This window comes from Sciurus carolinensis, chromosome 7 (assembly GCF_902686445.1).
Source record: "Sciurus carolinensis chromosome 7, mSciCar1.2, whole genome shotgun sequence".
Classification (NCBI taxonomy): Eukaryota; Metazoa; Chordata; class Mammalia; order Rodentia; family Sciuridae; genus Sciurus; species Sciurus carolinensis.
The window spans coordinates 138,297,546-138,311,965 of NC_062219.1; the positions used below are offsets into that span (position 1 = coordinate 138,297,546).

General features: G+C 49.4%; 1 long non-coding RNA gene and 1 other non-coding gene across 3 annotated transcripts; both read right to left on the reverse strand.

Moving 5' to 3' along the window:
• Nucleotides 1-1,004: 1,004 nt before the first annotated feature.
• LOC124989123 (uncharacterized) lies at nt 1,005-8,761 on the reverse strand. 2 transcript variants are annotated; one of them, XR_007109562.1, is made up of 3 exons: nt 8,607-8,760; nt 3,690-3,842; nt 1,005-1,608 (listed from the first exon to the last, which is right to left on the reverse strand). It is a non-coding gene; the product is annotated as an uncharacterized LOC124989123 (long non-coding RNA). The 2 variants fall into 2 exon arrangements; XR_007109563.1 differs by lacking the exon at nt 1,005-1,608 and adding an exon at nt 1,630-2,078 and having other exon boundaries at nt 8,607-8,761.
• On the reverse strand, nt 3,157-3,231 carry Trnaa-cgc (transfer RNA alanine (anticodon CGC)). Its single transcript has one exon. It is a non-coding gene; the product is annotated as a tRNA-Ala (tRNA).
• Nucleotides 8,762-14,420: the final 5,659 nt, after the last annotated feature.

Here is a 14,420-nt window from a genome sequence, read left to right on the forward strand (position 1 = left end):
TCTAGTGTACGAAACGCTTTTGAGTCTCACAGCTTCCTGGACCTCAGGATTGCAGGTAAGAGAATGTGGGTCTTGACTGTGCCTCTCATGAAAAGGACATTTGCTCCAAGGAAGAAAAAGTGATGAGTCCATGCAGTCATCTAAGGACTTCTATAAAGACAAAGAAAAGTCACCAGGCACAGTGGCACATACCTGTAATCCCAGCGGCTTGGGAGGCAGAAGCAGGAGGATTGCGAGTTCAAGGCCAGCCTGAGCAACTTAGGGAGACCGTAGGCAACTTAGTGAGACCCTGTCTCAAAATTTTAAAATTGAAGTAAATTTAAAAAGGGCTGGGGGTGTGGCTCAGTGGTTAAGTGTCCCTGGGTTCAATCCCCAGTATTCCCCCCAACAAAAAGAAAGAAAATTCACATCTCCAGTGAGTCATCCCATTTTTATTTGTAAACAAAATTTCAATGCACTTTTGATCTGGCTTTAATGTTATTTGCCTGGATTTGGAATTCACTTTAAAGGAAATCTATATTTGCCCTTGAAGAATGCACGAGTCAAGCTATTTTAACCCCATGGCTGGAAAGAGAGGGGCTTTCCAAGGCAAAAGGCTTCAGTGGATCACCCACCAACACGTTTCCAAAGTCACCCCATGCCCACCATTCAGGGTGAATTAAAGTTCAGTCACATGGTTTTGAATGAGACCAATGACAATGATACCATGACTTGCTTCTCTTACAGGAGCATCTGTGAACTCAAATGTCATTCTTTTTGACTTTTGGCTTTAAATGTCCAAGGCGGCCAGACTGTCTCCTGTCGCAATTTTCAAGGGGCCAACACATTTCTAACAAAATCCTCAGCACACAAGCATTATTTGCCTTAATGAATGAAGTATATATATATATATATTATACAACGTAAGGAACTTATCCACATGCTCACCAAACAGTGACAGGTGTCCACACTCCGGCAAGGCTGTATGCATCCACCTTGCATACTACTGGACTAGAACCCTGGAAGGCCTGTATGGTAGCTGTATTCAGTGCTGTTTAAGCAAAGCATCAGTGACACACGGCTCTAAAGCAATATTTAACTTGTCCCTTTACTGCACCTGACTCACCAGACCCATTAGGTTCACGAGTGTTTCCAGGATCTGTAGACATGACAGCTCACTGATCCCTGAATCGCCCATTCCTTGGTTCAAAGCCCCTCAATGTCAGCCTGTGGTCAGAGCTCCCGGGTTTTAGGCCGATCGTGTCGCTGGAGACCTCACCTCACCAGACCACTGAGCTAATCAGTCTCAGGAAGGGACTTCGGTAAACCTCATGCTCTGCTGGGGATTTAGGACAATAAGTTCCTTTCCATCAACTTTTAATTCCTGAAAATACCACAGGTGCCAAAGATGGTCATGTGTGCGTCTCTCCAAGTCTTCAGCAGCGAGGACCTGAGGCAGCTACAGTCGCTACAGGCGGGGGGTCGGGGTGGGCAAGGGGGATGATGCCGGTGGCGAAGGTGTCCACTCCCAGATGGCATTTGGTCCTGGCAGCTGGGAGGGGACAGCAGGGCCACCCAAGGGGCATGAAGGTAGTATGGAAGTCAGTTTTCCATTGCTGTAATAAATACCTGAGATAACCGCCTTACAAAGAGGAAAGGTTTATTTGGGGTTCACAGTGTTGGAGGTTTCAGTCCATGGTTACTTGGTCCCAGTGCTAGTGGGCCTATGAGGAGGCAGAGCATCATGGCAAGAGCATTTGGTGGAGCAAGACTGCCCACTTCATGATTGGGATGTGAAGAAAAGAGAGGAAGAGCTGGGGTCCCACTACCCCTTCAAGGGGACACCCCAATAACTTAAGACCTCTTACTTGGCTCCCCCTCTTCAAGTTCCCATTATCTTCCAATAGCACCACCCTTCAAGTCTTCAACCACGCCAGTCTTTGGAGGACAGTCCATGCAGTGTTCAACCTGCCCAATGATGAACAGCTACTCTGCTTTTAGCCAACTGCTGCAAAAGTTCGAATCTCAGTGAGTGCTTGATTTTGCTTCCCCAGGACACCATCATCTGGATCTCAAACTGCTTCACCTTTTAAGCCATTCTGGATTGGAGTAATCACATTGTTGTATCATTGTTGATTTTTTAATAATGAAAATAAACTTTATTACATCAAGCAATAAATACATACAAAATGCAAACAGTTTTAGTCATTTTCTTCAGGATGTTTTGATCAACTTACAGTAAATGCAGAACCGAAATCTATATAGGGTCTTAGTATGAAATTTTTCAGGATCCTTGACAGGTTTGGTAAGTTGCTCTTTCTTCTGTATTTATAATTGTGCTTTCTGAAAGTTGACTTCAGAGCACTGAGAGTCATGCCAACACCTAAGTCAAAAGTTCCATTAAACAGGATCTACGCTGTACAGCAAACAGGACCAGCTCCTCAGTGAGGCAGGCCATCAGTATGCATTAAAACAGAGTCCTTAGAATTGAATGAGCTTATGAAAAGAACAAAGAAAAATTGGGGGTGATGTGAAAAGGGAGATAGTGTATCTTGAGCCCACTGCAAAATAACTTCACATGCTTCTTTTAAATCAGGGCTTTAAAAATTTTTTGTAAAACCTGGGTGGTTCCTAACTACTTAGCATGCACATCCTAACTAACTTTGGAGTGGTTTCTCATTCTTTCAGACTAGAGGCTCAGAAGATAATGAATCATGGGAGAGAAACTGTCACCATTCTGAAAACAAGAGCTTTGTCTGAACAGGGGAGTTGAGCTGTAACCTCTCATCCGGCAGAGAGACAGGAAGCTTCCAAACTAGCAGGGGGTGAGGACCTGGCATTCAGACAAGCACTCATGGATGATGTCTCCATGGTGCTCTTGCTCCCTGCAGAGGTGGGTCTCATCTCTTTCCCCAACATGTCATGGCCAGCAGTTCCACATATTTGCTCTGGGGCACCTGGCTGTTCCCAGTTCCTAACCACGGTGGCTCTTAGTCATTCAGCAGCTGGCCATGCTGCGAGGACACCGCCATGTTGGTGGAAGGTGCATGGGTGCTTCCAACCCGCCCCGCTCTGCAGCACGTCACCCATACATGTGGTGGGAGCAGAGGTGGCAGCACACTGTGAGCCCAGCCAGCTGGCTGCCCTGGCCGCTGGGGCCAGCATCAGTATTTTTGGAGGAGAGGTGCTGGGGATTGAACCCAGGGCCTTGTGCATGCGAGGCAAGCACTCTACCAACTGAGCTATCTCCCCAGCTGCATCGGTATTTTGATTACAGAGAATTCTCTGTTTCTTGGTCTACGATTGCTCGAACTTCAGACATAAACAGAATATTTACTTATTTATTCAGTGACCCTTTATTATACACTTACCTTAGCCTATAAAGACTGATTTCTGTATAGTTACTCAAATGATGATGGACCATAGGTCACCTACACAGCTGTCCATGGCAGCCTTAAGGGGTCAGTACCAGGACCCCCACAGATGCAGTCTGAGGCTGCTCAAGTCCCTCCTATGGATGCTGAAGTGTCAGCACGGAACCAGCGCACATCCGGGGCACTTCCCCCATATCCACATGACTTGTAATACCTCAGCCAACATAAATGCTAGGAAAACCAGTGCTACATTATATGTTTAGGAACTAATCACAAGAAAAAAGCCTGTCCCTATTCACCACAGACCCACTTGTTTTCTCCCTGAACATCACCCACCTGCCGCTGGTTGGATCCACGGGGGCGAGGACTGGGCCCACACCTGTGAGGGCTGTTGTCTGAGCACGTCACACTCCTCTCCTGGCTGCTCTGAAAAATGCTTTTCTTCTGAGAAATGGTTTCTCTGTGTAGCTCGGGTACAAATCTGGATCTCTACTTTGTTGGAAGAAAGAGGACTCCTAGCGAAAATTCTAGAATCAAGACCCCCCCCATCCGGCCCCACCCATGTGGCAGTTGATTCTGAATTTCTTTACAGATTAGATCACCGGCCTTGGCCGGCTCTGGACTCGCATTGTTTCATCCTAGGGATGTGTGGGCCGTTGGTGAATGTGTGTGCAGCAGGGCCAGTCGCAGGGCAAGCTCAGCGAGGGGACAGAATTCAAAGACAGGTAGGCAGTGAATGGGGGAGGAGGTGGGGGCTGGACAGGGAGGCGGGCCTGAGCTGCGACTCAGGCTCCCCTTTGTCAGGAGGTAGAGCTTGTGGGACCAAGGCACCCACACCCAGCACTGCTCTCTTCCTGATCCGCTCCCCAGCCCCCAGTTTCCCATCACACAGGTGCAAGGGATGCACAAAGCTGCTTCCTGAGCAGAAACTGGGACAAAGCCAACAGGTGAGCTCAGCCTTGGCACTTTCCCCAGGCTCCTGAAAGGAGACTACCGAGAAGGTTCCTAAAAAGGTTTAGAAAAAGAATAAAAGAGGGTGGGACAGGGGTGATCTTTAAGCTCCAGGACCCAAACACTTTCCTGGAGCAACTTTCATCTCAACACACACATCCCTGGGGTTTTCTATCCACTCACAATCACCACACCCCACCACCATCACCAGCCTGCCTCCCTGACCAAGGAGAGACACAGTGCAGCCACCGCTAAAATGTGCACCTTTTCCAGCTTTAGGGACAAAAAGAAGGTGAAGGAGGAGGAGGAGGAGGAGGAGGAGGGCGAAGAAGTGGGGAAAGAGGCTAGCTGAAAGAGAATTTTGCCTAGACTCTGCTGATCTGGACTTGCAGGTAAAGGAAAAGCTGTATAAGAAAGAAAGAGGAGAGGGAGGAGGAGGAAGGGGAGGGGGAGAAGGGGGAGGGGGAGGGGAGAAGAGGAGGAGGAGGAGGGGGAGAAGAGGAGGAGGAGGGGGAGGGGGAGGAGAGGAGGAGGAGGAGGAGGGGGAGGAGAGGAGGAGGAGGGGGAGGAGATCCTCCTCCCACCTTCGCCATAAGACAAGTTTGAATCCCAGCTGCCTCGCTTACTAGCTGTGTGACTTTAGGCAAGTTTCTTTACCGTTCTGTGTCTTACTTTACACACTTGTAAAACAGAGGTGATGCTAATGAGGAGGAGGAGGAAGAGGAAGATACTACCAATCTCATAGGCCGGGAACACTTGGATGTGTTGCTATGTGCAAAAACAGGGAAATGCCCAACACCTAGGAAAGCTCCATCCACTGCAGCCATAAACCCCCCCACACACACTCCCAGCTCCCACAGGGATCAGTTTTCTCCCTCAACTTCTCTCTGCCTCCCTGCCTCGCCAGGATGCCTCATGAGCACCTGTCTCCAACCCCCACCCCGTTTTCCCCCAGGAGGCAGACCAGGCTTTGGCGTCTGACTGCTGTGGTAAGTGTCCCCTAAAGGTCTATATGATTAGGCACTGTTGGGAGAGAGTGGAGCCTATAGATGGTGGAGCCCAGTGGCAGGAAGTGAGGTCATTGGGGGCATGTCCTTGAAGGAGATTGTGGGACTCCACCCCTCTTCTCTTCCATTTCCCAACTGCCATGAGGTGAGCAGCTTCCTGCACCATGTATTCCCACCGCCATGATGTTCTGCCTCACCACAAGCCCAAAAGCAAAAGAGTCAACCAGACATGGACTGAAACATCTTAAACCATCAGCCAAAAGAAATCTTTCTTCTTTTTAAGCTAGTTGATCTCAGGTAACAGGAAGCTGACTAACACACTGATCAAAATGAATTCAAGCCAAGTACTATGGGGCATGCCTGATTGTGAGGCAGGAGGATTGTGAGTTCAAAGCCAGCCTCAGCAAAAGCAAGGTGCTAAGCCACTCAGTGAGACCCTGTCTCTAAATAAAATACAAAACAGGGCTGGGGATGTGGCTCAGTGGTCAAGTGCCCCTGAGTTCAATCCCCAGTACCCACACCACCCCCCCGAAAAAAAAGAAATGAATTCACACCCTTGTTGCACATCATTCTTGCTTGGACAAGTGCAAACCCTCCCATGCTGGGCTTCCTCTATCCTACCTTTCAGACTTAATCCCAGCCGGGAAGTTGCCAGAAACAAGTGGGACTGTCTTCCCTGAATTCAGCACATAGAGGCATGCTGGCTTCCACCACCCTCGATTCTCTAATTCTAGTGTCCCTCCAGATTTCCTTTCCATTCTTCATCCCTCACACCACATTAAGCTACCAAGAGCCACCGTGTAAGGGGCATTCATTGCCTTCACAGTCCTGTGCTAAGAATTTTCCTCCTATCAGTCTCTCGACAGCCCAGAACTTTGTCTGCCTTTCCCAAGAACAGGACTCAAGTCACAGCAGGTCACCGTGAAGATGGAAGGCCACAGAGCATGATGGAACAGGAAGCAGGAGAGGTGGAGAAGCATTTCCAACCTTCCCAGTTGGCCCGAAGCTGAGGGGCAACTGGGACAATTGGTCACTCTAACAATCCTGCCATCCATGGCACCCAGGAACCCAGAAAATATATGTTGCTGCCAGAGCAATGGCTCAGAAGCCACAGTGACCATCTGGGAAAGGTATGTGTCTTCTCCAGGCTTCAATTTCCTCATCTGTAAAATGGGTTTACACAGAACTATACAAGAACAAAGGGCATCAGACATCTCTCCCAGACTGTGTTATGGCTCACTCTCCACAGGTGCCTGCCTCCAGCCCTGGAATCCACACAGCCTCACCCACTGCAGCCACCCACCCCGCCACTTCCTTACCCTCTCCAATTCCCACCTGCCTCAAAAATGGGTTCAGGGTAGAGATAAAATAAATTACAATTACAAGAAGCTTGTCTATTTTTTTTTCCCCTAGTACTAGGGATTGAACCAGGGGAGCTCTATCACTGAGCCACATCCCCAGTCCCTTGATTTTTAATTTTGAGACAGAATCTCACTAAGTTGTTCAAGCTGGCCTTCAACTTGTGATCTTCCTGCCTCAGCCTCCCAAGTAGCTGAGATCGCAGGCCTGGGGCACTGTGCCCTCCTTGGAAAATTGTCTTTAATCCTGGACCATGAACACATCCAGAGATTTTTTCAGGCCCCCTTCCCACTTAATAGTCACACTTTTACAGGAAGAAGGAAAAAAAAAAAAAAAGGGGGGGGGGAGAGTCAGCTACAAAATACCCTTTGTCAAGACTCCACTGACCAGGACTTGTGGGTAAAGAGGACTCTAAACAATTTTTTCTTTTGTCACAAGAAGGAAGAGCACAAAGCCCGTGGATGTAGACTGCTGGAAAACCCCAGTTCTTCTCCCACTTAACCACCAACAGGGAAGTCTCAGCTGCAGGAGGGTGGAACTGGTCCTGTGAGTGGCAGTCAAGGAAGAGAGGGTGACAGAGTGCTCAGGTGGATGCTTGCAACTGAAGTGCTCCATCTGCAAGCCTGACAGCAGCCATCAGACTGCAGAGGACGCGAATTCCTCCACCAGGGATGAGGCCGAGCCTGCTCAGAGGACCAGGAAGAAAAAGGACGAGGGAGCAAAAGGCACAGTCCTCGGTTTGGAACAGGCCAACACCCCAGGCACCTCCATTAAAACACCTGGCTCAGTCCATTTTGTTGTGACCTCTGAGTCCTGGCCCTGTGCAGGACAAACTGTACACCCTGCTCTGCAGCCCCCTGGGACCCCTGGCTCCGGGTGCTGTGGGCTCTTGGGGACCAATCAGGCCTCATGGAGAAACCTCTCTGGCAAGTGGTCTTGGAAACCTTTCTGTGAAGGTCAGAGGCTCAGATGTTACTATTTTTTAACATTCATTAAGTGCCGATGGCATGCTGAGCCCATGGAGAAAGCAGAGATAGGTAGATGTGGTGGGCAGGCACCACGAGGAGATAAACAGATGCGTGGCATTCCAGAGCTCTGAGGGAAGATGCCCCTCAAAGCCAGGAGCAGCTTTGTCTATGCTGTCATCCCAAAGTGGCATTCCCAGAAATTTCCACCCAGCCTTTGGCGATAGGACAAATCAGAGCTCAACGACTTCTTGGCCACAATAATGCTCAGCCACAAACACCAGCTCTGCCAGCCACTCCCCAGAGGACAAGACTGGCCCTTCACTCAGGCGCTCAGTAATGAAAGGGCAGCTGGAGGGAGGGAAACAGCCCAATGTTCTTCCCTGTCACCTCTCATGGATTGGCCTGTCCCTGCCCCTGGGCTAGAACAGTGGAGGATTTCATCTGTCCTAGAGGAAAAGCCTCCACTATTGGAAGGCATGGGGGCGGTACTGCCCAAGGGGTTAGCAGAACAAGGGACCAGCCTAAGGGTGCATCTGGGTGCAGCTGCCAAGGTGCACAGGGTGAAGCACCGGCATCCCCCAGACCCGTGGTGTATAGATCCACGGGCTCAGGCTCCAGCTCTACCCTGAACTGGGAGACAATTGCTTCTCTGGACTTCAGCTTCTGGGTCTGTAAAATAGAGGGCTTGGGCTTAATGGGTGTTCAAAGGTCCTTCGAGCTCTCCGATGCAGCCACGTGAGCAGAGGCCAGCCATGCATGTCCCCAAAGGCAATTCAAGGCCCTTTGAATTCAATCCCACACCCCCCGAATGCAGGCTGGCTCCTCTCTGGCAGGGATGGAGGTGGAAGGTCAGGAGGTGATTCAGTGGGCTGCCGTGGATTCTCCCATACAAAGTCCGTCCTCAGCTCATGACTTACCTTGTGACCTTGCCAGGTCCCCACCCGCCCCCAGCACGTATTCTTGCTCACCTTGCAATTCGTATTCACCTTGCAAATGACTCATGGTGGCTGGGGACAGGACGCCCCAGAACAAACCAGTAGGTCAGTGCCCATCCGCCCCTTCCCCAGGTGCCACCCCTGGGAAGAGTCCGGGTTGTCAGCTGTCCCTAAGCCTGAGGAGCTCCTTGAGTTACAAAACAGAGAGGACATGGAAATTGAAATAGGAGAAGCTGCAAGCAGGGGCCAGAGGGCTTCTGGGGCAGCTATGGAAAGACAACCAGTCAGAGGCCACATAATTTATTGGTTCTCCTGGGGAGACATATATGGTTATAAAGAGAACCTCTCTGAATCACAAGACTCGCTGTTCAATGAAGCAGCCCCACACTTCCTCAGAGAAGATCCAGGCAGGGGAAGCACCTAAGGATGGCTTGCCAGCGCCCACTTAACTTTTCCTACGTCCCTCACAGGCTGTGGGGCTCAGAGAACCACATTTCATCCCCTGGCAGGGACGGAAGAGCCCCTGCAAAGGGCAGGGTCTTTCTCAGAACCACTGAGCAAGCCTGGGCCAAGCCGATCCAGAGCTCTGGCTCTGGTGTGCCCTCCTGAAGCTCCCACATCACTGTGCCCACCCAGGGAGGGGATCGGAGGACTGGGGGTGCCCTGAAAAACCAAGGGAGTGAGCCCCACAAAGGCCTGAAGCATCCCTACCAGCCCACAGACTACAGCCCTGAACTGAAGCGCAGGGCAGGAGGGAGAAGGCTGGCCTGGGGAAACGATGTCACGCGGCCCCAGCTACAAAAACAGTCTGCTGGGACGTAAATGCCACCGGGGCCTGAGGTTGGATCAAGTGGCTGCTTTCTTGGAAACCAGGCTTCCAGTCACTAGAGCTGATAAGGCAGGGAAATGGCTACGCTTGGCGTTCATGGGAAAACATTTTGACATTGAAGAAGAGCTGGGCATGTTAACAGCTGAGAAAAAACAGAACGGCCCTGGTTAGTGGCTGTACTACCCACTGCGAAGGGCGGGGGACTCAGATTACCAGCTTGGGTGCAGCAGGCGAATGAGTCAGTCTGTGCTCCTGAAACTGAGGAATGACAATCCCAAAGGACACTGGGACACCCTGGCTGCTCCCCCGGGGTGCAGCCTCCACAGTGGACAGCGGCAGGGCCTTGCAGGGCATGTGCTGGAAACAGCATCCCCTGGACACTTCCAGGCTGGGTATGCTGAGGTAGTAGTACCATGAGACTGCAGATGAGGGAAGGATCCTGCAGGACAAAAAAAGGGGACACTAAGCAGTGGGGCCCTGGAAGCTGCCTAAGGGGACAGGATCTGCATCAGCAGGTGTGGACAGACAGAAGGGGGCTGGCCTGGGCTGGGGGGTGTAGCTCAGTGGTAAGTGTTTACCTAGAGTGTGCAAGGCCCTGGCTTCTGACCCCAGAACTGCAAAAAAAGGAGAAGGGATTGGCCTAGGAGCCTCCGTTAATGACTGTGCCGGAGGTTGGGTCAGCCTTCAAAGGGAAACAGTTTTGGTGATTCAAGAAATAAAACCCTTTGGCAAAGCCCCAGGGTTGGCCTGACTGGCACTGATTTCTGCCCTGCGACAGTGTTATAACAAGGTGCCTTTACGTTTTTGTTTGTTGGTTTGTTTTTTGTTTTCAGTGGGGTGTTTTTTGGGGGGCGGGTACCAAGGATTGAACTCAGAGGTACTCAGTCACTGAGACGTATCCCCAGGCCTATTTTGTATTTTATTTAGCCGAGCTGCTTAGGGCCTCACCAAATCGCTGAGGCTGGCTTTGAACTCACCATCCTCCTGCTTCAGCCTCCCGAGCCACTGGGATTACAGGTGTGCCATGGCTCCCGGCTGCCCTTACATTTTAATCCACTGGATATACACCTTGCCTGGGATGCACGAAGCCTGGAACCTGCCCTGGAAGATTCAAACGCACACAGCACTTCCTGCCTCCCAAGGGATAGCCATGCACTGCCCACCATGGGAGCCTCCCATCATGGCCCTGCCCTTGAGCTGACCCCGGGAGCCATGATGCCCAGGCTGCCCTACCCCAGCGCCTGTTTCTGCACCAACAGAGAAGCAAGAGCAAATGGGTCCTGCTGCTCCTCTGTGATTCTCTAATCTCCACAGATCCTCCCTAAAGGGAGGCTTGTGTTCCAGAGGGGCAGGGGAAGAATGGAGGGAGGATGGAAAAGAATGAAGGGAAGGAGAAGGGAGAGAGGTCTGGGGCCAGCCACTGTGAGACACACTGTGGGCTCCCACTATAAGCCGGCGGGGCTTGCTACCAGGCCCGGAGGCGCAGGGAGGACATGCACTTGGATAAATCTGAATTTTAAAAAAGACTGAAAAGTTTCACCTATTAAAATACCCTCAGAGATCTGCTTTCAACACACTGTCTCCACAACATGATTTTGTTTTGAAAATCACTTACTCTTTCACTCATTGTTAGAATGTCACTTTTACCTTGAAGGGGCGTATTAAGCTGTTCTTCATTTTGAAGAGTATTTTCTGCATAGCTTTGAACTGACAGCCACTTATCAGACAGATCAAAGTCAGAAATTTTGGAACAGCGTCTTTAGGTTCGACAGCTCCTCTGAGAGTTTTGCTGTGACTTATACCTCTACTTGGAATACATATTTTATATCCAACTCCCACTTTATAAAAAGTGTAAGGATCTTACTCATTAGAAGTCAATTTTATAAACATTTAGCCACGTCAGGTGACATCCTTATAGCCACAAGAACTACCTGTAACAAGTCACCAGCAGGAAAGTGAGAAAGTGTATCACTGCTGACCTCCAGTGACCATCTCACAGACAGATCAAGAAAGGTTATTGATGTTAATCCATATGTTTTATATTAATCATGTCCAATTATTTCATAATTTTATTTTAAAATAAATATGTACTGGGTAGAGAGCTTTAGAACACATAAACTATGAAAAGAAAGGAAAAAGCAGCCAAATGTGATCTAGAAGCTTCCAGTCTATATGATCAAGGAGAACTGACCAAAAAGGAAACGAGGAGAGGACCAAGTTTAATGGGAAAGAATAACTTATTGAGTGCTTACTACAAACTAGGTTATATTCAAAGTGATATTCATGGATTAAGTCACTTATCCTCACAGCAGCTCTGTGAGATAGACGTTATGCCCATTTCACAGATGGGACTGAGCTACAGAAGGGCTATGATTTTTTAAGGCTGAGCTGAACTTTTAACCCAGACTCTCCAGCTCAGAGGCCCACAAGCTGAATCACTCCCCATATAGACTTTCTCAAAGATGAGAGTTCAGTTGTGTTTCAGGGACATCTCACATGCAAAGTGGTCAGTTGAAAATAACAGTCCAAAACTCAGAAGAGTGGTGAGAGATGGCAATGGAGTTAAAGATTCCAAGGGTATGGGCATCGAGGTAGAGTTGCAGCCACGAGCGTACTCGAGATAAAAAGAGAGACTGCACCATGTTGGGAGAGGAGAGGAACTTGGAGATACCCATGGAGCTGGACGCTCCTAAAACATTCCCAAGGACCTGGGTGTTGGATGCTTTGTATCATGGATGGTCCATGTTTCTGCATGTGATTTTCAGCTTCTGAGGCTCTGAACCTCCAAGCCATATGTGGGCAGTCTGCAATTGTCTTGGTGGGACATGCAACTTCCACTACAGTAGCCAGAAAGCAGACATTTTCTGTCTTAGCCTTAGAGGCCCAGGCTAAGCAAATGCCTGGCCAGTCTTACAGGCAGGGTTCTGTAGCAAGAGACACAAAAGTAGAGGACAGCACTGGTGAGTTTCGGTGGGCACCATCACAGTGTCCGGTGGTGGCCAGTGGTCAGTGCTTCTCACCTGAGGCTGACGTGGGTTCCATCTTCCCTTGGCTTCCACCCATTCTCTAGCTTGTTCTCTAGTCTTTCTGTCTGTGCTGTGAGCTTCCTGATATTCTTCCCCAAGTCTCTTTTTCCTAGAGTCAGCTTCTCATATTTAAGCTATCCCTCTGTCTAGTCTAAGACCAATGTGTTATTCCTTAGATGATTCTATTTTTTTTCTCCAATTTTTGCTTTCCTTTCTCTCCTGGTGTGACAGGCTAGGGAAGTGGCTACAGATTTTTACCTAAGCACGTGCCTCAAGAAACAGTCAGCTCTGAAATGTTATTTTAGGGCACCACACATTGACAGACAATGATTCCTCTCTGTCCTGACAATTATTAAAGTGGAGATGGAATAGGTTTGAATCCTTTTTCAACTTTCTTAATTAAATGCATTCCCAGTTCCAACCCCCACTTGCCAAGGTGGGTTAAAATGGCCAGTGCTAAACAATGTTCATAATCCACCGCCCCAGAACACACAGATAGCCCAGGGTTTCCTCAAAGAAATTAGGCAAGGCCTTTATCCAATCCTGAATAGTCACGACAGTCATCCCTTGGCATCTGAGGGGAGAAACTAAAACCCACAGATGCTCAAGTCCCTTATATAAATGGTGCAGTATTTATACTGAGCCTATAGTATACTTTAAATCTTCTCTAGATTACTTATACTACCTAGTAAAACGTAAATGCTGTGTGCGTAGTTATGCTGTGCTACCTAGGGAATAACAAGAAAAACATCTGTCTGTCTTCAGTTCAGCTGGAATGTCTTTGAAGTACTTTCATCCCAGGTTGGGTGAATCCTGGGATGAGGCACAGACAGAGAGCTGACTATCTCTTTGATGCTCAGTTCCACTGCCACCTAGGCTGACTGTAAAGATGCCCCTCACAGCTGACACCCCACTGTCCACTGGTAGAGCCACACGGCCTTTGCCAGCTTTCCTAAGCCACAAGGTCTTGTGGCCAACCATACTGTCCTATCTACCCGAGGGCCCAGAAGTGCTGATCAACAGGTGTCCTGGAGCCACCTGTGGATCCTCTTGGCCCAGGTGGCATCTCTCACACCTGGACCTCCCAGGCACATGGCCTCCCAGGCTCGCAGCCTGCACCTCTTCAGGAATCCAACTCCTTGTCTCTGCAACTTCTCAGGGTCTAAGAAGCGAGATCGTCTTCAGAGAGCAGAGAGCACAGGAACTCCCCAAAGGAGGGCCCCTTGGTTTCCCTATGGGAAATGGAAATGACCTCTTCCTGGTGCCGGTGCCTCTCCCAGGACGGGATGAACAAATAGGAAATAAAATGTCTCCATTCCGAGCTGAGATGGCAACAGCCCTAGAATCAGTTTATTTTTTAATAAGAATGACATATGAAGGAAAAGAGGCACTGAGAGCTGTTCTGGCTGCAAGTAAAAGAAATCACTTCACCCAAGCCAGAGCAGAAAGGGGGCACTATTTTTTAAAACAAGAAGGGTGCCTGCCCGGGAATGGAACCAGGCCTCTGAAAAGACTGGAACCAGAAACCGGAAGCCTGCGGGTCTCTGCACACCTGCCTTGGGTTCTCTCCACAGACGCTTGAGCTCTGGGCTCCCTGCGATGTACCACAGAATGAGCTCCTGGCTCCTGCAGGGCGCAGCCTTAGCCCCACCCACCCCAGAGATGCTCTCTCAGTCTCTACTTGTCTGGCGGGGGTCTCTCTTTTCTCTGTCTTTCCTCTATCTCTTCTCTCCATCTCACCTCTCCATCTTTCTCCCAAGGATGATATAACCTGCCTGGCATTTTCATTACCCTGCTTCTGTCCAAATTACATTTTGCCATCCACGTCAAGTCTCCGGCTAGTGAGGGAGTGGGCTAGCTGTGCCTGCCATTTTGTTTTTTAGAATTTAAAAAAAAAAAAAAAAAAATTCTTTTTTTTTAGTTGTCGATGAACTCAATACCTTTATTTTATTTATTTTTATGTGGTGCCGAGGATCAAACCCGGTGCCTCAC